This window comes from Haliaeetus albicilla, chromosome 10, assembly GCF_947461875.1.
Source record: "Haliaeetus albicilla chromosome 10, bHalAlb1.1, whole genome shotgun sequence".
Classification (NCBI taxonomy): domain Eukaryota; kingdom Metazoa; phylum Chordata; class Aves; order Accipitriformes; family Accipitridae; genus Haliaeetus; species Haliaeetus albicilla.
In genome coordinates, this window is record NC_091492.1 from 25,120,165 (window position 1) to 25,143,487 (window position 23,323).

The 23,323-nt window shown below is 41.0% G+C and overlaps 1 protein-coding gene and 1 long non-coding RNA gene across 2 annotated transcripts in view; one reads left to right on the forward strand and one right to left on the reverse strand.

Moving 5' to 3' along the window:
* MRPS21 (mitochondrial ribosomal protein S21) overlaps nucleotides 1–23,323 on the forward strand; it is an 88,427-nt gene that overhangs the window by 13,770 nt on the left and 51,334 nt on the right. The gene's annotated exons all lie outside the window — the stretch shown is intronic.
* LOC138687105 (uncharacterized) lies at nucleotides 19,457–22,214 on the reverse strand. Its single transcript, XR_011326439.1, has 2 exons — nucleotides 22,041–22,214; nucleotides 19,457–21,483 (listed from the first exon to the last, which is right to left on the reverse strand). It is a non-coding gene; the product is annotated as an uncharacterized lncRNA (long non-coding RNA).

Genomic DNA, 23,323 nt, shown 5'->3' on the forward strand with positions numbered 1-23,323 from the left:
AGCTGGAACAGGAAGAGGACTTGAGGTGAATCAGACTCAGCAGCTTGCTCCATGACACAGTGCTTCTGTGTGCATCTTGGCAGCGCACTGACTTTGTGGACACTGAGATTAATTACAAAGAGTTTCTGATCTGCTCTTAGCTATTACTGGTGTATCCTTCCCATGATTCCTGCTTTCTTATTTCTTCATGGGCGTATCTCTAGAGTTACCCTTACCTGCATCTACTGACCGGCCCATCTTGTTTTGTTGGCCTCCGTGACACTGTATCTGACCCTTTGCACTTTTCATTTGGAAGTCTTATTTTCTTGTAATCCATCTTTTTAACCAAAGACAGTATTATCTTCTGGTGCGTATGGGTAATTCTACAATGTTTGCCAACTAGAATTTGCTTCACAGAACCAAAGAATCCATCACAGCAGACCCAGTGAGCTGTCACCTGGGCCCTGGAGTGTACTACTACTGAAAAAAAGGGCAAAGAATGGGAAAATGTAGACTAACCAGTATAATTCTGTCCTGGTTTCAGCCGGGATAGAGTTAATTGTCTTCCTAGTAGCTGGTACAGTGCTATGTTTTGAGTTCAGTATGGAAGAATGTTGATAACACTGATGTTTTCAGTTGTTGCTAAGTAGTGTTTAGACTAAAGTCAAGGATTTTTCAGTTTCTCATGCCCAGCCAGCAAGAAAGCTGGAGGGGCACAAGAAGTTGGCACAGGACACAACCAGGGCACCTGACCCAAACTGGCCAACGGTGTATTCTATACCATGTGACGTCCCATTTAGTATAGGAACTGGGAAGTGGGGGAGGGGAATCGCCACTCGGGGACTAGCTGGGTGTCGGTCAGCGGGTGGTGAGCAATTGCACTGCGCATCATTTGTACATTCCATTACTTTCATTATTGCTGTTGTCATTTTATTAGTGTTATCATTATCATTATTAGTTTCTTCTTTTCTGTTCTATTAAACCGTTCTTATCTCAATCCACGGGTTTTGCTTCTTTTCCAGATTTTCTCCCCCATCCCACTGGATTGGGGGGGAGTGAGTGAGCGGCTGTGTGGTGTTTAGTTGCTGGCTGGGGTTAAACCACGACAAATTCCTAGTACAATTTCAGCATAAGTTGTTGTATTTATCTAGGATTTTCATATTAATTATGTGACTAAACATTGACTTTTTAATGAGTAAAAAAGTAGAAAAGATTGCCTTTTATTAGGGGGGGGACTGAGTTGTAGAGCTGGGGAATGTCTTAATTGGAATTGTTAGCAAAGCTAGGGCAGAAGGAGCACCATGGGTGCCCATTCATAAATGTGGTCACAAGCTCCTGCTGAAAGGATTAGACTTGAACTCTTTAAAACAACCAAATGAACTCTAGCACACTAAAGGTGGAACCAAACAGACTGGAGAGCAAGGGCCAGAGTCTCCCACACTTCAGCAAGCTGGAGCATCTGCTGCATGGAACAGAGTTGATAATGCCTTGTTATACAAAATGTGGGTGATAGCTCAAGTGGATGCACTTAAAAGTCTAAAAAAATATATGTATCATCTCTCAACGGTTTTCCTCTGACAATCCAGTCACCCTTCTAGTGACCCAAAATTTTTGCTGTTGTAGCTTTCTCAGACAGCTTGTGACCTTGTTTATGCTTTAGTTTTAGAAACATCATTGTCTGTATTTTAAGATGCCTTAAAAACAACTTCCCCTTTTACAGTGCCTTCTATACAGTTTTCCATCCTTTTCTCATGGCTTAGCAGTTAGAAATGTTTCCATTACAAAGAAAAATTGCTTACCTTAAATCACAATATAATTGTTTGTTTTTAAGAACAATCTTCACAAATTCAGAGGCAAAAAAGAAGATATTTGGTCATATGAAACTCTCATCATACAGAAATTCTTGTCATTTCAGCTGAACCTTAACGAATATCTACTAAAGTTTCTGTTCAACGGAGTATGTGTGAAATAGCACATGAACAGATTTGCAATAGGCATGCACCGTCAAGGCTAGCTCTAGGAAACGCAGTCCCTTGTGCAAGTAGGGCAGCATGAGGTGTGAGGCAGCAGGCCCCTGTGTTTCATGGCTACCAGTTCTGCTTCCCTGGAAGCCCACCCTCAACTAGTTCCCAGGCGTAAGCTTGGCTCTGGCCTCCCGAGCTGTAGGGTAGGCAGTGGCATAGCACTGGCCTCTCCTCTGCCCGGTGCTGGCCCCAGCTCTGCTGGTTCAAAACCCCTCTGGTGTGGTTGATCAAGGTGGCTGTTGTGACGTACAGTCCACAGGTGGGCTTGCTCCTGATCCAGCTTTCACAGGGCTACCCAGAGTCTCAGGTCCCCTTCAACGGCAGAGGTAGCACGCACCAAAAGCTGGCTCTGCATAGTCTGAACTGTTGCATTGAAACATCCTGCGATGCAATGGGATAACAACTGTAGTTAAGTGACACTAGGACCAGCTGACCTGTCAAGATGGTGAGTTTGGCTCCTTGAGATAATACAGGGAAAATGCAGGCCTCTCAGATGTCTTCTATCCCTATGTAAGAGACCCCGATATCCACTGGCCTTCTGTTACAATGCTACAGGATGGAAGAGAAGCACCAGTGCAGGGCTATAACGTGTGAATGATCCAGGCCAGGCTGTGTGGGAAGAATAAACAGAAAGTCATCTTATGGGCTTAGGCCCCAAGACTTGGGCAGTCCTGAGCTATGAAATAATAGGCTGAGAGTTACCTTCCAACACAAAAGTGCAATTCAGTGACCATGAGGACCAGAGGCAAGGGGAGAAAGGGATCAGTGTATTTAAGCCAGAACTGTTGTTCAAATGCTGACTCTGCCAGTTCCTCAGTGCATGACTTGGGATGAATCACCTCATTCTGTGTGCCATTTACCCCTATGCAAAGGGCAAGCATGAGATCTCTGTTCTCAAAATAGGAAGAAGCTGCTATGCCCTTGTGATTCCCTGCAGGTGATCTGTACCTTCATATGCTCAATGACAGTAATTCCCACGTAAAGGAAGTTGATGCTTCTATACAGGAACAGCTACAGGCCAGGAAGGGGCATGTTATTAATTAACCGATGGTGAAACTGATTGCGAGGAAGTATTATCTGGCACAAAACAGTCCCAAAGAACTTCCCGTTTCATTTAAAGGGAAAATAAAAACTAGAGGTGCCAATTTAGATCAAGAGAGTAGAAAGGAGACTCTTCAAATTGGAACAGACCAGGTGCTTGGTACAGGGTAGAGCAATGAGGGTGCCAGATAGAAGGGAACTGGATAAGAAGGATTGTGAACATATTTACAGCCATCTGGCACCCTCTAATTATCCAAATGACGAGGCTGCCTGAGTGCTCACCAAAACGCGGAGAGTGAGGGAAGGAAGGAGTTTGTTTGGGCAGAGGATCTTGAGTGCTTCATGCTTTCAACGTATGTTTTTTGGAAATGTTTTATATCACTTACAAGATTATTTATATTACTGGAGATGTAGGAAAAAGACACCAGAAGGAAATGGAAGGGCTACTCCTTCTGGAGTTTTCCTTCCAGGTTTCTAAAAATCAAGTCAAAGGAAAGAAAATATACAGTCTCTTGGAAGTCTGCATCAGGGATCAGGAATGAATCAGGAAAGCTGGATTCCTTCTCATCTACACCATTGATATGTTGTCAGTATTATCTGAAGTCTTGCAATTTTTAGTGGGAAATCTGTAACAGCTGGCATCATGTTATTTAGGAAAAAAATCCCAGGTTCTAGAACTATAGAGTAAACATTTTAAAACAAGGTCATGGTGCTTACTCAAAAAGTAAGAAAGAAATTTAAAAGTTTGTGTTTCTGAGCACCAGTGTTATGCTTTTATTGGCCTTATTCATGATTTTTTAATGTCTGCATTCACCAACATTACAGTTGTGTTATCTTTAAATTACTTTGCTTTGTCATGCTTTCTTCCTGTGAGTCAGAAGTTTTGACTTTTTTCTTGGTTTTATCACTGTCCAGCTGTGAGGACATGAATAAGAGCTTTCAGCTCAACTCCTTCTTCTTTAGAATGATACTGACCTTTCTTTCCTACATGCTGAGAGTTTTAATTTTAGTGTTCTGCAGAAATGCAAGCAGCAGTATAATTCTTGCACTGCCATTACAGTATATGTACATACCTTCACCTGACAGGATTGAATAATAAAACCCAATCATTTAATGTGAAATCTTAGCATGTTTTTCTCTTCTTTCTGATCTGGGAGATATCATAGACTCAAATAATGTGGTGTGATATTTTTAAAGGTTGAATAGTTTTATGACCACTAATAACATCTGCTGTTACGCCTTTATCAAATTTCATGCTTCAGGGTATTAACTGATCACAGCAAGTGTCAAAATTGACTCTGTATTTTATTCTTCTATCAGGAGCTAAACAGTACTGGGCTGACTGGTCTCCTAGTCTCATTCAATTGGGAACTAGACTATAGTGACAAATTATTTGTCCTAGCATGGTAAAAGGCAAGGTACTGGATTTTAAATTTGACATTTGCCATTGCTCACATACCACAGCAGATACCAAAGTAGAAGCCATGCCCTCTAAAGAAGCTGGAGTTTTCTTTCTTGAAAGTGAGACAAATGCACCTTACCCATAGCACAGTGTTAGCGACATTAAACCAGTGCAGTGGTTTCCCTGTCAGCAGCGTATTATTGTCATGGGATCTAATCGCAAAAGGCTTCGGCTTCTGCTTCTTGAAATAAGACTCGCTGAAATGAACAACACTGTGATTTCAGCAATTGGTAAACAAGCATTGTAGAAACAAGAATTTAATCAGAATTCAATATCCAGCACAGAAACAAAAGATGACCATTAGCTAAACAGTGCTCAACAACACTAATAGGGAAGAGCAGGTCTGAGGACGGCCTGTTAGAGTTAGGGAAGAAAGCCATTTACTTTGGCAAGAAAAGAAGAGATTGTCATGGTCAAATGTTTTGAATGAGATGGTAACCAAGGCTTCACTGTCCTTGCAATCATGAAACTTTCCATGGTACCTAGTATAAGAACAGACATAAAAAAATAAAAACACCATGTTCTGTCAGATTCAGACCACTGATTTCTTGCATCTTCTGTCTTTGATTTCTTCCTATACTTAGCGAAATTGCTTTTCACTTTCCTACCTACATGCTCTTAATATTCCTAATGAGCCATAACTTCTATAGAGCATTTTACATATCACAGTGTACCCCTTGTACTTTTGTGCTGGATTTCTTGTTTTTAAATACATTTGCATAGTTTGAATGAGTTCTTCGGTGTTGCAATGTAGCTATGTTGTTTTGTTTCCTCCCCTTTCTGTTACAGTTCCTTTCTTGCCTTCTGGCAAGCCTGCCTTCTCTTTTTTTGGTCATTTATGGGATGCTGCCAGAAATGCTGAGCCAAAGCATTTCAATTTCCTCAACTTTTACTTGATCTTTTTTACTCATTTTTAAAAAATAAAAATAATTTTCATTTTCATTCACTTGATTTGATTAATTCTTCGTTAATTCAATCTTTGTGTTCAATCAGTAGGTTTTGGTATCAACTTTCAAACAAAAAAAGTCAGCTATAATTAGATTGTATCACAGTTATATTACCTTCTTTTGCCACGATGCCTCCAAAGAAATGTTATTGTTAAGCTGATAATGTACCAATATTTCTGGTTAACAAGCCGATCTCAGTATTTCTTTTCAATTCCCTGATGATGATATGTCTGCCTCTACGTGTTACCTCTTCTGTTATACTTACATCAAGACTTTTCATTCTGTGTCTATACGATTCTGGCCAAAGAGGATCTGGTTTACAGCCAGTTCCCAAGCACTACGGTAACAGAGCAAATAAGAATTCATCATAGTGACTGATTGTGGTTCAGTCAAAACAGAAGGGTCAATCTCCCTCCACTGGTATCAGAGGGAGCCCTGGGTTAAAGGCATCTCACCTAGCGGGGGATAATCTGCTGTGTCCTGCATTCAATCCTGCATGCAGTCTGTTATCAAGGAAGAGAATTCATGGAAACTGAATCCATGTTTCACATGTCCAAGGTTCATACCCAAATCACTAAATTATTTCCCTCAGTCCATAAAGAAGCTGATGGTGCCTCCAGAACAAATGGATCAGATACAAACAAAAGCTGGGAGATGTCTAAGAGAAGTAGGAAGATCCCTTCTAAAAGCAGCACACACACCATCATTTGTGAAAACACATGCAGGAACAAGACACTTGGAGAATGTTCTGTGAGATAAAGGAGAGCTGAAAACGAACCAGTCTCACTGTCATTTCTGTCCCATATTGTTACTAAGTATGGAGTGCTCCCAACCCAGCAGTCACTGGAATGCATGCCACTGCCGCCTGAGCCTGCAGCCGCTCTGGGGCAAGCCTGGTAGCCACAGCTCAGCCAGGTCAGGACCAGCGCATTATAAACCTTCCCATGTCAGATGTTACTAATGGCATGAGGCACAGCCAGCTCTCTGGTTTCACTGCTCACCCTCCTGCCCCAACGGAAGCAGGTTTCACGCTGCACTGCACTAAGCTGAAAGCCCAGGCTGCCCTGATGATACACTTCCCTTGTGTGACGCATTCAGGGATTTGGCCCTCGCATGACATGTTCAGGGCTTTGGATGGAGCAACTGAGTGCAGAGTAATGTTGCTGTGGTCCAGCTGCTTGCCAGAGCGCAGTAGGCAAAGTCATTTCAGGCTAAAAATTTGCTCAGTGGGAAGCCCATCTTTTGCCTTCCGGGGGAGTTGGATGCATGTATTTTTGTGGGGAAAACTTTGCCACCAATCTCACTTCACCCTTTGCCCTTCCTGCATGAAGTTTATTGGAAGGTGAATGAAAAGTTGTCTTGCTCTGCCCTCTTATGATGGTATCATATTTCCAGCTGGTTTTTATTAGGTTATGTCCTGTCTACAGCTCTGAGATAGGCTTTCAAGTTAAAATGTATGATAGCTCTACAGATTCTAAAGTCTAAGTGACTATATTTAACAGTACTGATTTTAAGTATTGAGATACGCATTTTTGCATCGCTCAGTTTTTTCTTCTCCTTTTTCAAATTCTCTTTTTAATGAAGTATTTGAATGTTTTACAACAGGGTGTCTATACCATAAAAACGGAAGTATTGCAAATGACACCTGCGTAAGGTTAAGTCCATGCAGTACAGTACAGCAGAGGTCACATCCAGCTGGCCCCAAACAGCTCACTCTGAGGGTTTCTATCCTATTCTGTTCTGTTCAGCATTAAACTTAGCACGGGGCAAGCCAGCCCTGTCTACCTGCAGGGCATGCACAAAGTTTGATTGCAAATACTTGCAAACAATCTGGGCTTAGATAAATTAAATTATATGTATTGTTCTTACAGACAAAACGCTCCAGAATAACATTTGCCTCTGGAGAACAAAAGGAGGCTAAAAATATTAGAAAATTATAAAAAATAAAGAGAAACTTTGCAACTTCTGACATCCCCTTGTTTATAATTTTTAAACAGCATGTGCAGAACTGAATGTCATGTCCAATATACACATTCCTCAGTTCCAAAAGCTGGTCCATCATGTTATTTAGAGTTCATATACCCATCAGAGAGATTGCAGAAGACAGCAATGATATTGCAGTACTGTACTAACATCCCAAGGTGGTCCATTTTTCATTGTCCTTTCACACAAAACCAGGAATACATGCAGTCAATCTGTTGTTTAAAAACATTGGGGGCCAAAGGAAATGGTTGCAGCATGACTTCAGGCCTGGAATCTTATTATGAAAATGCCTAACTATATTAGCTGAAATGGAAAGCCTATTCACAGGAAACATCAAAGGGTGTACATGAACGCATGTGGCAACACTTGTGTTGCAATTGTTACTTCCACTCACTGTTTCTAACCTGTAATTTTCCCCTTTAACTCAACTTAGCAGTCAGTAAATATCTGAACCACACTCCAGCATTTCCACATGTTTTCTAGGGCTCCCCTATCAGATATGCTGAAATACTTTGGGGATGCTGGGGTGCCAGCATCCATTTAAAATGCGTGCAGGATACTTGTTGCTCTGCACTGAACCATTTATCTGTTATTCCCAAAATGAAGTAATCCACACACCACCAAAAAATTATGCCTAGAGTGTTAGAAGAGTTGTCATCATCTACTTCCGTTTTCCTCTCTCCTTTCTATTTTTCATTTTGTCTTTTGCATTTCCTAGGCCCAACCAGGACTGTCACTGAGTGACAGTCAGCCTCCCTTGTTGGTATAGGGAACCTGGATTTTGTGAATATCCTCATAATGATAATGGAAATACACAAAAATAACAATTCCAGTGCTGTGAACAGGTGATTTTTCTACTTTTCATTAAGCAAGCTTTCTGTAAAACATTTGCTTTTAATGTAGGTTTGAAAGTCAGCTGTTCACAGGTATGAACATACTTTGTGTCTTGTGTAGGGTCAAAACACAGCTGCTTCCTGAGGTTTGACCAAAGTGAGCAGCAGCCACCTCCAACTGTGTTTCCTATCTGCCCAGAAGCAGGGAGAACAGGAAAGTGCTTTTGCAAAAAAGATCATACGCTTAATACTGGGAGCTCCTCCAGACAGGAACAATCTTTCTTAACTGGTTGGAAAGCATTCAGTAAATTTCCCACTCTTAAATAACAACAAAATGACAGCAGTGTCTCAAAATCCAGAACCAGACTTACTGAGTGATAAAATGCCGCAATGTGCCAAGCTTTGCTTCTGCTGTTGAACCCACAGGAAACACACTCAGATACAATGAAGATACACAGCAGAGTGAAATAACAGCATTGGGGGGTAAATGGAAAGCAGAGATGTTGATGTGGTATGGCAGTTCTCAGTTACATTTGTATCATCTTTGACACTGTCCAGGGTAACATACCCATTCACATTTGTCCAGTGCTATAGTGCACTTCAAAGGCCTTGCATAATCAAAAATACCTATTACATCTATGTAATAACTTTAATTATCAAAACTATTCTATAGAAAGTAAATCCAAACATATTAGGACTTTAGGATTCCAAATTTCTATCAGTATAGCCAGCCTTAAAAGTTCAAAAATCTTAAGTCAGGTTCCAATGAAAATATGAGGTTTAAAAAGAAGTCTTTATGATTTTGTCAGAATGCCTTTTGCCTCTTGTGCATTTAAGAATGCCCTAGAATCATGCTTTCCTTTAAAGCTTAAAGAGGTTTGATGGATGTGTTTCTTAAATGATGGTGAAAATCATCCTACATTGACATGACTCCAGGTGCTGCAATTTTTAGATGTATTAGTACAATATTCATAACACAATTGTGAAAGCTGGCAATGCTCATTTTGATATGCCACTTTCCCAAAAGTCCATAGAAAACAGATGGACTTTGCAACATGCCTGGAAAATTAATTAAATCTGGATGCTAGTGAACAAAGGAGAAAGGAAGAGCCAGATTCAAGGACACCTCCTGAAAAATGTTTCTTCCTGTTCGCAACAGACACAGGGCTGGGGATGCACAGGTCACACCAAGTGACTGAATATCTCCAGAGCACGTTTGCTGCTCTTAAAGATACAGCAAATGAAAATGTGTTTGTTTACAGTCACAGACTGCTGAGAGAACTGTTGGCACTGTTGGATTTGTGCTAAATACAGCCTTGAACTTGAAGGAATTGGTGTATTTGTGAACCTCAACTTTACACTAACAAAAGTTTTGCAGCTGTTGGCTACAACTGCAACCATTGCTGGTTGTTTACACACCCATGGTTTTGCATCCCCAGTAAACATGAAAGCTATGAGAGAAGAAGAGAGGAGGAGGAGGAGAGGTGTGACAGACGGTTTGAGAAATGGAGCACTTGAACAGGATTCTACAAGAAGTTCATCACATCCACTGAACCGAACCCCTTTTGACCCAGTTGTTGGGATTCTGTCCACATGCTCCTTTGTTACACAAACACTTTTGTTATTCTTGTACTTGTACAAATGGCACTGTCCCAGGGTCAGGACTGTGTGAGAAAGCAAGTAAATTCAATGACGATGCAGGAGAAAAGAGAACAAACTAGCTATGGCCTGCAGCCATACAACCCCAAACTGGGATTTCATTAGAGTTTATGAAATAAGCATCGTAAGTCTTGACTGGGAGGACTGGGAGCAGCTGCCAAGAAACTACTAGGTATGACAGGAAATAGTGTTGATGCTCAAAACCCCAGCTACCTAGAAAGACAGATTGATAACTCAGCACGTGGTACTTCTCAACAGAGGCCAGTAATTAACCTTAGCACTTTAGTCGTGTTAGAGATCAGTACGTTATATCCCTTTCGATAAAGAGAAAAATTCTCCTTGTGTTCAGTTATCATTCAGCATCTAGTCTAGCATCCTGCTTCCAGAATCAGTTATTGCTTCATGCTCCGAAGTAACACACAGCTCACTACATGCATTATTTTTTGTAATGCTGTTCCCAGAAATACCTCCCAGAAACCAGCAGCCCCTAAGCATAAGATTTGATCATCTTATTTCAGCATGCGCATTATAGCCCAGATTTTGAGCTGCAGCTGTGGTGTGCCGTGGGGACTGGCTCCTGTCTAATTTAGAGCAATGGCAGATTAGGAATTGCTACAATTACCACGGTATAATGTTACCCCTGCACCAGAAAGCTTAGAAAGAAAATGATAGGAAAGTGGCTATACGTCTCCTGGGGAGACTCCTTGGCAGGTAGAAATACACCAGTGACTGAATCTGTTCTGAGTACAACTGCTTTGTTGAATTAGAGAAACGTAAAGCAGTTAGCTGTAGGACCAGATCCTCCATGGCAACCTACAGAGGTTACTCTGGCCCAAAGGATGTAATTAATTACTATTATTACTTGTATATTTAGGAAATCATCCTTTATATTTAGAAAATGTAATAGGATAAGAAGAGCGTTGGCCAGAATACACAGTAAGGACAATTGTCCTTCATGGATGATGATAAGGTACATCATGATAAACAAACTTTAAACAAACTGTGATAAGCCCAGAATATTTTGGCTTGGAAAAGAAAAACAAAAACAAACCCCCAAACCCAAGGATCTTAGGTACTAGACCAGTGCCCACAAGACCAGGTCTATTTTTCTATGACTATGTAAGACCAGGAAACAAAGAGGGGCTGGGGGCAAAGGAAATGAAAACAAGTGAACACCTTGGAAAGAAAAGTACTGACTGCTGTGAAGCTTTTGGACTAGTAAAAGAAAATTCTGTTTCTAGAAGTTTACTAAGAACTTGAATGATATCTGTGGAAAAAGTATCAGATTTTGCTGCATTTACTATTGCTTCGGTGAGCAGAGTGTGTGCTCAGCAGGCAGGTTACCTAAGCATTTATAGGCAGGGCCAGCATCGCACTAATCCAAGATGGGATTTTTATCAAGTGTACCTGGAAATTTTATGGGGTCCCCTTTAATACAGAAGGACTGTGCTACAAATAAAGCATCCCCAAACCACTAGCACATGAGTAATGACATGCACGACGCCAAGAAGAGCTTTTGTCCTTTCAAGGGCAAGTTAAATTAAAAAGCAGTGCAATAATTACAGTATTCTGTAGAGGATTTTTTCTTCTTAGGCTCTGAAGTACAGAGGTTGAATGATATATAATATGGTCACCTTAAATGTTTTATGAGAGAACAGAAAGAGCAATATTGTTCACAGTAGATTCTTCCTTCTCCCTTTCAGGTAGGCTAAATTTTCATTACCTAAGAGGCAAATTCTGATGTAGCATTATATTTTTACTAGACTATCAAGAACATACTCCCCAAAACATTGTGCCAGTGGCCTCAGTGCTGTGCGAGTCCTAAACATGACAGAACAGCAACTAAATCTTTTGGATAGTTCATTTAGAAGAGTGAATGTAGAAAAGAAGGCAAACTTTCTTTTTTTGCAAGAAATTTGGAGTACTAATTTCCCAAAGCTAATGCATACCAGACAATGTAGTACAAGCTCCTCCAGGCTGTTAGATGAATAAGGTCTTTCAGGCACTGCACACTGCCCAACTTGTTCCCTAAAGTAGTGCTTTCTGGTAGCGAACCTCTCAAGCTGGCAAGAACAGAGGACACTGGACCAAGTGCCATTTGTCTGCCAGCTTAAAAAAAGTAGAATCATCCTTACAGCTGTTCCATTCTGCACTTCCTATCATGCACTTTTATTGCATCTGACGCTATAGATGAAGACACACGGTATTCTTTAAAATTAAAAACCCCTGAGTTTGACGAGCTCAGTTGTCAGAATCCCGCTGAAAGTCAACTCTGACCAGCTCAGAGTTTTCAGAATCTATCACACCTAGCCTGTGCACTCTGAAAATCATAACACGCTAAGAAGTCAGTCTGTAACTTCTCATCCTGAACAAATGCTCCTGAAGTGAATCAGGAAGCAATAAATATTTTTAGAATGCAGCCTTCTGTCATAGTTCCCTAATGAAGGGGAAAATAATTACCTATTATTTACAGCTCCTGAGTGTTGTAAAGACAGGGGTTATAGATGAAGCCTTGTGGAAACTCTATATATTTTATTATATGAAACCAAATAATTTTTTAGATCACCAAGAGTTCTTCAAGCATCATTACAGACAGAAGCACATGCTACTTATTTTGCTGCCTTTTCATCCTTACAATATAAAGTTTAATGAAATGAAAGGAACTAATGAGTCCAGAACCTTCCAAAATATGCCATTTTAAAGAGTTACTTTGACTCGTTTACAGTTAGAACATAGCTTAAAGGTAACTAGTCTGCGATTCTCCCCCCTACTCAACACCAAGCGCGTTACTCGTCGGACTGTCGTGTAGATGGTGCCCTCTAGTGCTCTTTCTTCCTAAACCAGAGGCCAGATCCTGTCTAAAGTGCCCGGAGCCCATCAAGTTTAGAAGCAGAATCGGTAATACGTGGTTAAAGAATAGCCATAGGGACACTTCCATGCCACTGCAATTTTTTTTTTAACAATTTTCCCCCTTCCTCTTTCCTCCGCCTCCCTCCCTATTCACTGATTCATACTGCAATAGCATCCAGGTGCCTCTACAAGCGGCCCTAGAGCGTCATTTCCCTGTGCCCTGTACGGCGCTGTGCATGCACATATTAACAGAAAATGGTACGCATGTAAGAACAGCAAAACCACAAAACGACAGGAGGATCAGAGTCACCAGCCTGAGTGCTGACTGCCTGCAACAGCTCCAGGCCCCAGGGGCCCGCCGGGACCCGTGGGGAGGGTCCCAGGGCCAGGCAGCCCACCAGCGTTCCAGGCACCTGCCAGACGAGGTCACTCCACAACAAGAGAAAGGAGATTCTCCCATCGTGCCTTCCCCTGCATTTTCACAGAATAAAAGAGGCATAGTTTCAAGTGTCTCGGGACAAAAAATAAAGTTTCAGTTCCGCGCTTGCAGAGCACAGCACCGCTATGTATTTTTTGACAGCTGTTATTTCCCCCAGAGCATGATGCAATGTATTCATAAGTGACATGGACGACTGAACTTATGAGCCATCAGTACAGGCTATAACTGCTTCTGATTTGGGAATGGACAATGTACAATGCTTGGTGTTGGTTTTAGTGATTCTAACTGTCAGTTTTATTGCTGCTTTCTGTCACTGGAACCATGCAAGACAACTGGACCTGGTCTTTGTCTTTGCACATCCATGCAAGCTTTTCATTTACTTACTCCAGCCAGAAGAAAACTGAGTGGCTCTGGGAACTGCTGCCGTTATACTCACTGATTTGTCACTGGTATTTGTGGAGCTGCTAGCAGCCATCACAAAGAGTTGGGGAAATGAAGCAAAAATTCTATAGCTGAGTGTGTTCTTTTCAGTTCCTTTTTTTTTAATTATGCTATATTGGAAACATCTGAGAGACAGCAGGTTTTGCATACAGTTTAAACTATCTTCTAAATACTATATCCAGATAAATATAATTGCTTGTAAAAGCAAATTGAGTTTTAATAAATATATTTGCCTTCACTTTCGTAATTATCTCACTTTCCTTAAACATGCTTAGTCACTTCTGAATTATCATGACTAATTCAGAATACCTGTAAGTAATACCATTGCCTCAACTTCAAGCTTGTGGCCAACACTTACACAGATTAAAGATAAATAACTAAGAGTACTATTGGTCTAAATACCACCAACCGCTGAATAATTTCCAACATTTAGGAGCAAATTCAGCAAATGACTTAAGCAGGTTCTTAGTACTTCAGAAGAGAGTACTAAGCTATTAGACAAGTATTAACTATACCTTTAAGCACGTGCCTATGTCACAGGGACTTCCCAGTTCAACTCGCTCTCTGCGCCTGGCCCTCACAAAGAGGCCGGTGCAGCTTCTTCCTTTCAGCAGGTAAAGAGAACTTGTCTTGCTCTCCAATTCTCCCTCATCTACTCTTCCCTCTTTCTAAACTACATCTTCCCCTTCTACACAGCAAACAACATTTGCACTAACCTTGCATATAGAACTGATGTTCGATTCCTAGTGAAAGTACGTTTTCTATACCATTAGAAATTCAGGTGTACTAGAGAAAGGAAAGAGAGACCTATTGGGGGAATTTGTAAAAGTTGCAACTACAGCACTTCAAAAGACTTGAGGTAAAAGACACACAGCAAGAATTTCCAAATTTAAATGGTTGTCTCAGTGGGCGTTTCATATTACTATCTTCTTCATGATTCCTCACTTTGTTCTAGGAAATATTTTTGCTTTTCAATAGTATGATGTTCCTGGAATCTTCTTTGTAGTGAAAATGCTTAACCTTAATGTAGAAATTATGCAGAAATTTAAGCCTACAGCTATTCAGAAATTCAGAGCAGAGATAAATTAATATTCTTCCTCTTTCCATCCCTCCTCATTCTTACAAAGGTACAACTAGTCTGTTCTGACCTGTGATTTGAATGAGGACTAACTCTAGATGTATGTGTAAAAAAAAGAGGCTCTAAGGGAAAGCCTCTCACTAATTTGTGTAACATGTTTATGTGAGAGATTTCACTAACAACCAACCTTACTACTCCTGGCGATACACATCAGTTGAGATGGAAATACCCCTCATTATATCATAAGATAAAACATTTTAATCTCAAGAAGTCCATGCTTCAAAGAAAGCAAGCCCCAAACACATGCATTTATCTTTAACACCAAAAGCTTTAAGTATTTCAAGAGGTACAATCTAAGCTTTCAGAGCTATATGAACTTCAGCAGAAGTATTGGATGGATGTACACAGGAGGTGTGATTACACCCAGTATTTAGCATTAAAATGTCATAGCTTGATTACATATGGAAAAGAATTAAAGAGATGGAACATCCTGGGTGGGCCAGCCCACAAAACAGACCCCTTTCATACACTGGTGAGACTCTGCTTCAGTGCAGCAGACCTTCATAGCAGGCAGAGGGGGACAGAGGCCGGGCTGGTCAGTGCAGTAAGGAACAGGCCCTTCAAAGATTTGCCTATTTCCCAACACCCTCTTACAAAATTGCTGTTGGATCTCGCCTTTCCTACCACTTTGTGCCAACTAACTGACCTTTACCTCCTGTGGCATGATCTGGTTTGCAGAGTGTTCTCCATGGCTCAGGTCCAGAACTTTATATATGCCACGAGTTCTTTCAAGACCACCATTGTGTAACAAGATGGAGATAATCAGGCTGTCACAGCTTGCTTGCATCTCTCCACCATTTTGAGCCTTTTGTTTAAAACAGTTGAGGAGGCTCCCCACCTGCTCCAGGAGCTCCCAGAATCCCAGAACCACAGCCACCTCTCCTTTTACACATCTCTCTAATTTGTTGTTGGTTTCACCATACCTCTGTCTTCAGTCTCTTTGAGGAAGTTTTCTTAATCGTTTGAAATTGGCTCTGGTTTTGGCTGTTCTATGACTGACCTCACTTTTGCACCCTTGAATTTTGTGCAGAGTTTACAGAATCCATCAAAGGAGAATTAGGAGCCTGTTCTCTGATGATTTAAAGAAAGTCAGGTGCCTGTTTGCTTGCAAGCACTTATGAAAATATTTTATACATACACATATGAAAAAATACATCTATACATCTGTGTGTGTGTACTCTATATATATATTTAAAGGAACTACACTTATTCTACTCTGACAAGAATTAATCAGTACTTTCCTAAGCTACTGCTGTCTTCTAAATGAAAGGAGAAAGGTAGTAGATATTATGCAAAATGCTTTCTTGTAATTGGAGAAAATAACTTCGCAATATGCAATTAAAAATAATTAAAAGCACCAAACTGTAAACCACTATCTTGAAACAAGCACTGATACTGAAGTTGACTTCATTTCATTTGAACTCTTATTTAGAGGAACAAATACACCTTGTTGATGTTTGATTCTTGTTTAATAGTGTGTACTGTGATAAAGCAAACTATTTTGGGGTGAGAAAAATTTCAATTTATCTTTACATAAGATTTTTCCTCAAGTGAAAAAAGCATAATTGGGCCATTAATAATAGCAAGGTAGTTGATAATGCAGTGTAGTTTAACAAATTCCTGATTACCAACTCCTTCTTCACAATTATTTCTTCTGTGGTCTCATCATTCATTTAGGCGAGTCCACTTGATATTCCTCATCTAGAAACACACTTTAAAATATTTACTAACCTACACACTACGCAGATTAAGAATTCTAAATTGTAGATATCAGAAGTGCTTCTTATTCAGATACTATGCTGCAGAGCAATTTACTTGTTTGCAGGACTGCTGCCAAGGTTAGTGGTGGGCTTTGCATAGAAGAAGAACCACTAGCTGCTTCTTGGATACAAGGTCTCATTTAGGTATGTGACACTTGGCTTTATGACTGAAATGTTCATAAGGTGACTGATTAAAATAAAATTCCAGTCAAGAAAATTTGATAGAATAGGTAGCATGTCATCTATAATTTTTTTATAGATGTTCCTCAGTCAGTCCACTGAGGAACAATTCATTCTTGATTTGAAGAATTATTATGTGTGCATGTGATTTTATATCCTGACTTAATTAAGCTTTAATTACTTTACTCAGGTTAGTAATGTTCAGTTTTTTCCTTTGAATTTTGGCATTGAGGTACCCCTGTGTTCTGGCTGATACTAACCTCTGCTCCTTTATATTAAACACTGTTCCTTTGTACAGTCCACTTTTACTAACAATGCGAATGTGCTTCACAGAGACTATTACATCAGTGAACAAGGGCAGTACGTGTACACCTACACCATACTCTGGCTAACAGATCGTCATGAAGGCAGCTTCTGGCATGGAAGTTCTGTATGGCAATTACTTTATAACTATAAAGGAAATTTCACCCTTTTGTTCTCATTACTGCTGCGTGTTTATTTTCCAGCCAGAAAGCCATATAAAAGTTACAGAGCTGTAAAGGAGATCAAAGGTATGTCTGTCAAAGAATGAAACTGAGCCGTAAGACCTAGGACCCTTTTCAGAACATGGTCTTAACATCATTTTTAAACAGGTTTTTGTTCAGTTTAGGCAAGTAACTATTGTAAAATTTTTTGTTAGTAAGTCCATAAAGATGAATGTAGAGAAGGATGAAAATATATATATGTGTGTGAAAATGAACTGTAAAAGTCAGTAAACAAAACTGTATTTCAGTAATACTTAAAGTACATTAAACAGTAAGAAAGTTCAAATATTTGCCTTTAACGGCGTGTAACTTGATGTCACGTGGATGAACAACACTAGCTGGCTGAATACTGATTCTTAATAAACAAACTAATGATTTAGTTTCCTGGAAAGTAAACGGTAAGTTTCCTTTTCTTCTCTGCTAGAGGCTAAAATGGAGATGAAGGTATCGCTTAACTTTCACCCCTGCAAGTTTGAAGAATGAGAATTTCATTCAACTTAATGTTTTTAGATTATTGTAGCTTATGTGTAATAAAAAATTTAAATTCTTAAATTCCAAAATACATCCAGGGTACTTTTTAACTGGGTCAATCCTCATGTTCTTATCTTCATAGATACTTTGTAAAGAGTTGATAGCTAGTAAGTATGCTACCTATGAGTTGATATGTGATGAGTATGCTACCTATGAGTGTGTGTGTATACATGCATTTTTATTAAACAGAAGGTTTTTTCCTTTTTAAAAGCAAAAAGTTCAGCTGTTTTTGTGGCATTTTTAAATACCACATTGTTTTTATAACTTCCTGCACAAAATAGGGCACAAATTACTTGAATTTTCAAGTCTGGTCCTATTACTTACTGTATAGATCCCCTAACAGTGATACTGATGAAAGAATAAATTGAAGAAAATATTCTTGTTAGTTTTCAGAAACACAAATTATCAAAGTCATTCATTTCAGTACTAATGATAGTTTTTGCTGTAATACAGGAGCTCATTAGTAACAAAATGGCAGCGTAGAAAAAATACCACAGTGTACTTTTAAGTAGAAAACCAATTATGAGTCATCACTGTGACGCAGCCGAGAGAAAAAACTGTGATTCTAAAATGTATTAGGAAAGGCACTTGCTGCAAAGACATGTTAATATCAACACAATTTTAGCCAGGAGGTCCCTTCCAATCTTAGGTTCGTAATTAAACATTATTTCTGCATGTGACCAATATTCCCATGAAAGATATATTCCCAAGGGAGAAGGGTATGACAAAATTGTCCCATTTTCTTTGTATCCCCCATGTCTTTAACTACTCTTTCCTTCAAGATTTGCTCTAAAGGCCTTACATGACTGTATCAGAGGAAACGTACCATCACACAAGTTTATGATAAAGCTACCATGCAGCTTTAAACAAATATACAAATGTAAACTTGTCAGCTGATACTGACGTAACTAACAGATCTTTCATTCCTGAAGAAAAAAAAAAACAGAGATTTTCGGTCTATCTTAAATAAGTTCCCAAAAGACATGAGCTCAAACACATTTCTGACACTTCTCTACCAGAAGGGACCCAGAGGTCTGACCCTCTCGGGTGGGAACACTTCCCATTACAAGCTACCTTCCTAAGCCTACTGCACACCACAGAGCCTTTTCTCTGTTTCCCAGGTTTACCACCTAAATTTATATCTGACCCCATCCTAGTTTTCGCAGCTCACACTTGCATTGGAACGCAGGCCAGAATTTCATCCCTTGGGCTTGTTCCACACTGCAGAACGACTGCCCTTCGTTTTGTGTTTGGTAACTGCATCTAACTGTACATTAACAGGGGTAACTGTCTTCTACGTATTACAGTGCTGGTTTGAGCTCCGTAAGGATCTCAGACATCATCACACTAACTTCTTTATTGGTCTGGAGGTTGCATGATGCCAACAATTCCTCTGACAAAATAAGTTACTATTAAAACAATACTGTCATGAGGCTATACTTAAATGTAAAAAAAAAAAATCCCAAAACAACCAAACAAAAAACTAAACCAAACCAAAACCAAAAAACAAACCTCAAACCCTCAAATATTTTGAGATAAATTCCTTTTTGTCAACTATTTGATAAAACCATTTATGTGAAAAGCATATGAATATTTTATGTTTTCCTGCAGTCTGTGTTCCTTTATCATGCTTTAACTAATAAAAAACACAGTATCAAGCAAACATAGAAATAATAGCACAACAGAATTTTACTTTTATGGTGAAAAGCAACAATAAAGATATCTTAATATACAAAGCAGCCACTTCAGAGGACTACTTAGTGAGGATAGCTTTAGTCTGCAGAGGGTAGTCTCTCCAGACTCCCTTCATAGCTGATGGAAAGAGAGAGGCTTTTCTGGGAAGCAATTGGCAGCAGCTACATGAAGTGCTGCTGCCTGCTGGAGCTGCTCACACTCCACTGACTAGGCAGAGGTATCATTTTTGTTTAGATCAGGACCATTTGCTTTTTTGCTTTCATTTTCCCTTATCTCACAAGATCCGAGTTGTCCGATGTCTGTTAAATGCCTGTTGGAGAGTCGGTGTACCCTTCCTTTCTGCAGGTCTCAGAGACAGCTGTGACATGGCACTGCAGTTTCTAAGCATGAAAAGGGCATGTAGGGTCTGCCCAGCGAGGCAGAACTGGAACTGGCTAATTACACTGTGCTCAGCAGGTCAGGCTTAAATCACCTTTAGCAGTTCTTGAAGAACCTATCAGGCACCTCAATAAAGGCTATGTGTACAGCTCTCTTTTAATGGACAGAAACTATTAATGCTTCACCTAGGTGGAGCTGAGGAATTCGCATTTGCTACTCCTCAGTCATCAATATGATTATTTTATTTGAATTAACTTTACTGTAGAAGGAAATGCACATCAAACATACCATTTTAACATATGAAGTCTGTGGTCATTTTTTTCCTAGAACAGAATCCTTTTCCTCAGTGCCAAGAGCTCCCAGCCTTTATGTATACTGTGGTTTTCTTTTGGTTTGTTGTTGGGACCGCACATTTATTTTTGGATTCTCCCTCATTTTTGGCAGTTAAATTAGAAGCATGAGGAAAGGGCTTCCTCAATTATTTTGGGGGCTGTTTTTTGGTTTTGGTTTGGTTTTGTTTTTTTTTAAATGAAGCACACTCAAATTAGAAACTGAAGCATACTATGAACTATAATTTTAAAGTTTAAAAGCCAGAAGAGTGTTCCCCAGAAGATAAAGGTATAACTCAAGTCAAAAATCCCCCAATAGGAGTAGCACCAGAAATTTCACTGCCCCACGCTATGCTCTGCAGAAATAAATTTTCTGCCATCCTGCTCAAAGCAGCTGCTGTCAATGACTTTTTCTGTTCCCATCCTATGCATTTTGCTACCCTAGGGCAGCTGCTTGCCCTGACTCTCCATTTGTGCCAGTCCTGCTGATCGATGAACAGCAAATGGAGAGCATGAGTGTGTACTTACAGTATGATATAATCTTATGCAAGCTGCAACGCCAGCACAACTAAGAGACTCAGAAATGAAAAGACAAGTAAAAATAATTTAAGAATTATTTTTATCTCATAACTTCTGAATTGATCTCATTCTTTGGTTCAGACATTTGTAATGTTTATGATTAGTGAAACTGGTGGGTATTTTTTTAGTATACAGCAACAACTCTTGCTGCCAAAATCAACACACAGTACTCGGTTTACTGGTGAATGTGGCAGTTTTCATTCTGGTAATTCTCATTACTTCATCATACAGCTCTCAGTATTTTACACTTTTCTCCAAGCCCAAATTCCTGAATTCATGTGACTACATGAGAATGTCAGTTTCCCCTTTATCACATAAGAATACAGATGAAGAAATTTGAATGCATGCTCCCTGAAGGCGAGACACTGAGAGGCCCTTGTGGTTTTATATCCTCAACGGTATGATTTTTTAAAATTAATTTCATTTGGGGGGGAGGGGGAGTAAAGGGAAAAAAAGGCTAACTCATCATCTTGGAACATGTGGCAGTGCCAAGGGACAATTCTGTTAGTTCTTCGTTACATTACAGATGAAAGAAAACCTGTTTGTCTAAGTCTTACCTGCACTAGGGTTATAACAGTTGCTGAGAGAAAAGGATGCCTGTCCTAGGCAGGTCTAAAGACACAGCGCACAAGCATGACCAGGAAGGTTGTGCCATCTGCTACTAGACACGTGTAAAGCAGCAGCAGCGTCTTCACCAGCACCTGATGAGACCTGCAGAGGCAACAGCACAGGAGTCTCCTGAGAAACACAACTCACAAAACTGGATTTCCAGAATCCCGCATTCAAATCCATGCCCTGCTGTCTAATGAAGAGCACATTTATTACCCCTTTGCTCTGTGGGAGGACCCATACCATTGCTCCCCTTGACCCAGGCACTGCTTTCACAAAAAGGTACCCAAAATCCTTTTGGGACTGTATCAGGTTTACAGGCAGTATCAGGTTTATTAGGCAATAGCTACTGTATGGAAGGTGAGAAAAGGGGAAATTTTGTCAGGTAACCCTGCATGTGTTATTTTTCCTTGGGAAAGCAGGCCAAATTTGGGGGACATAAGAACTACATTGCAGCCCAAGCTGCCTGAAACACATGCTTTGAAGAGTTCTCTAGGGAAAAATTTCTTTGTATTTTCACACTGAGCATTTGTACCGAAGTCCAGCAAAATTCTACCTTTCTCACACATGACGTTGAAAAAAACTTTTGCGATTAGGTTTTATACTTCCCCGCCCCACCCCGCTGGATTCGGAACCACATTCTTGTTTTCACCACTCACCACCAGCATAAAGCTTCTAAAACTGACAGGAAAAGCCTCTCTTGAGGGGTGGGGGGAAGGCAGAAAGGGAGGCCAACGCTGTTTTAGGATGCAAATGAGGCAGTTAGAGGGAGCTTCCCTCCCCTCACCTCTCTCTGCGCTGAGGGGCGCTGAACCGCCGTCCTCTTTGAAGGGGCGAACCCGCGGTCGGGGAAGGCGGGCGGAGCCCTAGGGGAACGACCGTTGCTGGGGGGGGGGGGGGACGGGGACGCGAGGCTGAGCAGGAAGGCCGGCCCCGGCGGAGGGGCGGAACTGCGGCAAATCGGAGCCAATCAGCGACGGGGTCGCGGCTCGGCCCCTGCTGCCCGGAGTCGGGGAACCCCGTGGCTAACGGTTTCCCGCTCTCAGGGGCCCCCGCGCGCCCCCTCAGGCGGGTCCTCGGAGGGGCGGGAGGAGGTGTCCTCTCCTCGGCACTCACTGACCTCCCGAGGCGTCCCTGCTCCTGAGAAAGGAAGGGGAGGGGAAGCAGCACAAGTGGGAGGGGGAAGATAAGGGCCGAGAGGGGCGGGAAAGAGAAAGAAGGGGCAACAAAAGACAAAAGCTCCGAGAGGAGGAAGAGGAAAGAGCAGGAGGGAGGAAGCCGCACGGCCGCCCACCAGCAGGGCTTCCCCTTACTGCGACAAAATGGAGGACAGCAGAGCCCCTAGGATTCCGCTGAGACAGCGGTCTGGGGCACTGTTAAGCCTATGCATAGCGGCAGGCTTCCCTCCATCCCAGCCTGGCAGCCACCGGGCTGGGGGGCGAGCACATCTTCCAGCCGTGTGGAGCATCTCTTCCCCCGGCAGCTGGACAGATGACTTCTGCAGCAGCAGAGGTGTATTCTAAAGTAGAGAAAGACTGCCAGGCTGTGGCAGGGAGAAAGGTGGTTTATGACAGGTCACAACAAGCTGCTCGCTTCCAACAGAATGAGCTCAGGCACCCATCAGCCCACACCTCAAGTTTTTCCTGATTTTGAAGACATGCCTACACAGCACTGAATTTTCTCTTGTCTCCTTTGCCATGCACATACCAGCATGGAACAGCCTGGTTTTACTTAACAAACCCACCAGTACCCCCAAAAGGTAGACTAAATTTCTGTTAGAAACAATCCTCAAGCTCAGGTTCCCCATTTAGTCTCAGTCCAGTAGGCAAATAGGTGCATAGGGATTGAGTGGCCAATGTGGGGCTTTAGAGGGAAAGCCAATTCCATCCCTGCACTTTAAAAAAAAAAAAAAAATCCCAGAAAACCACCACCCATTTCTTGG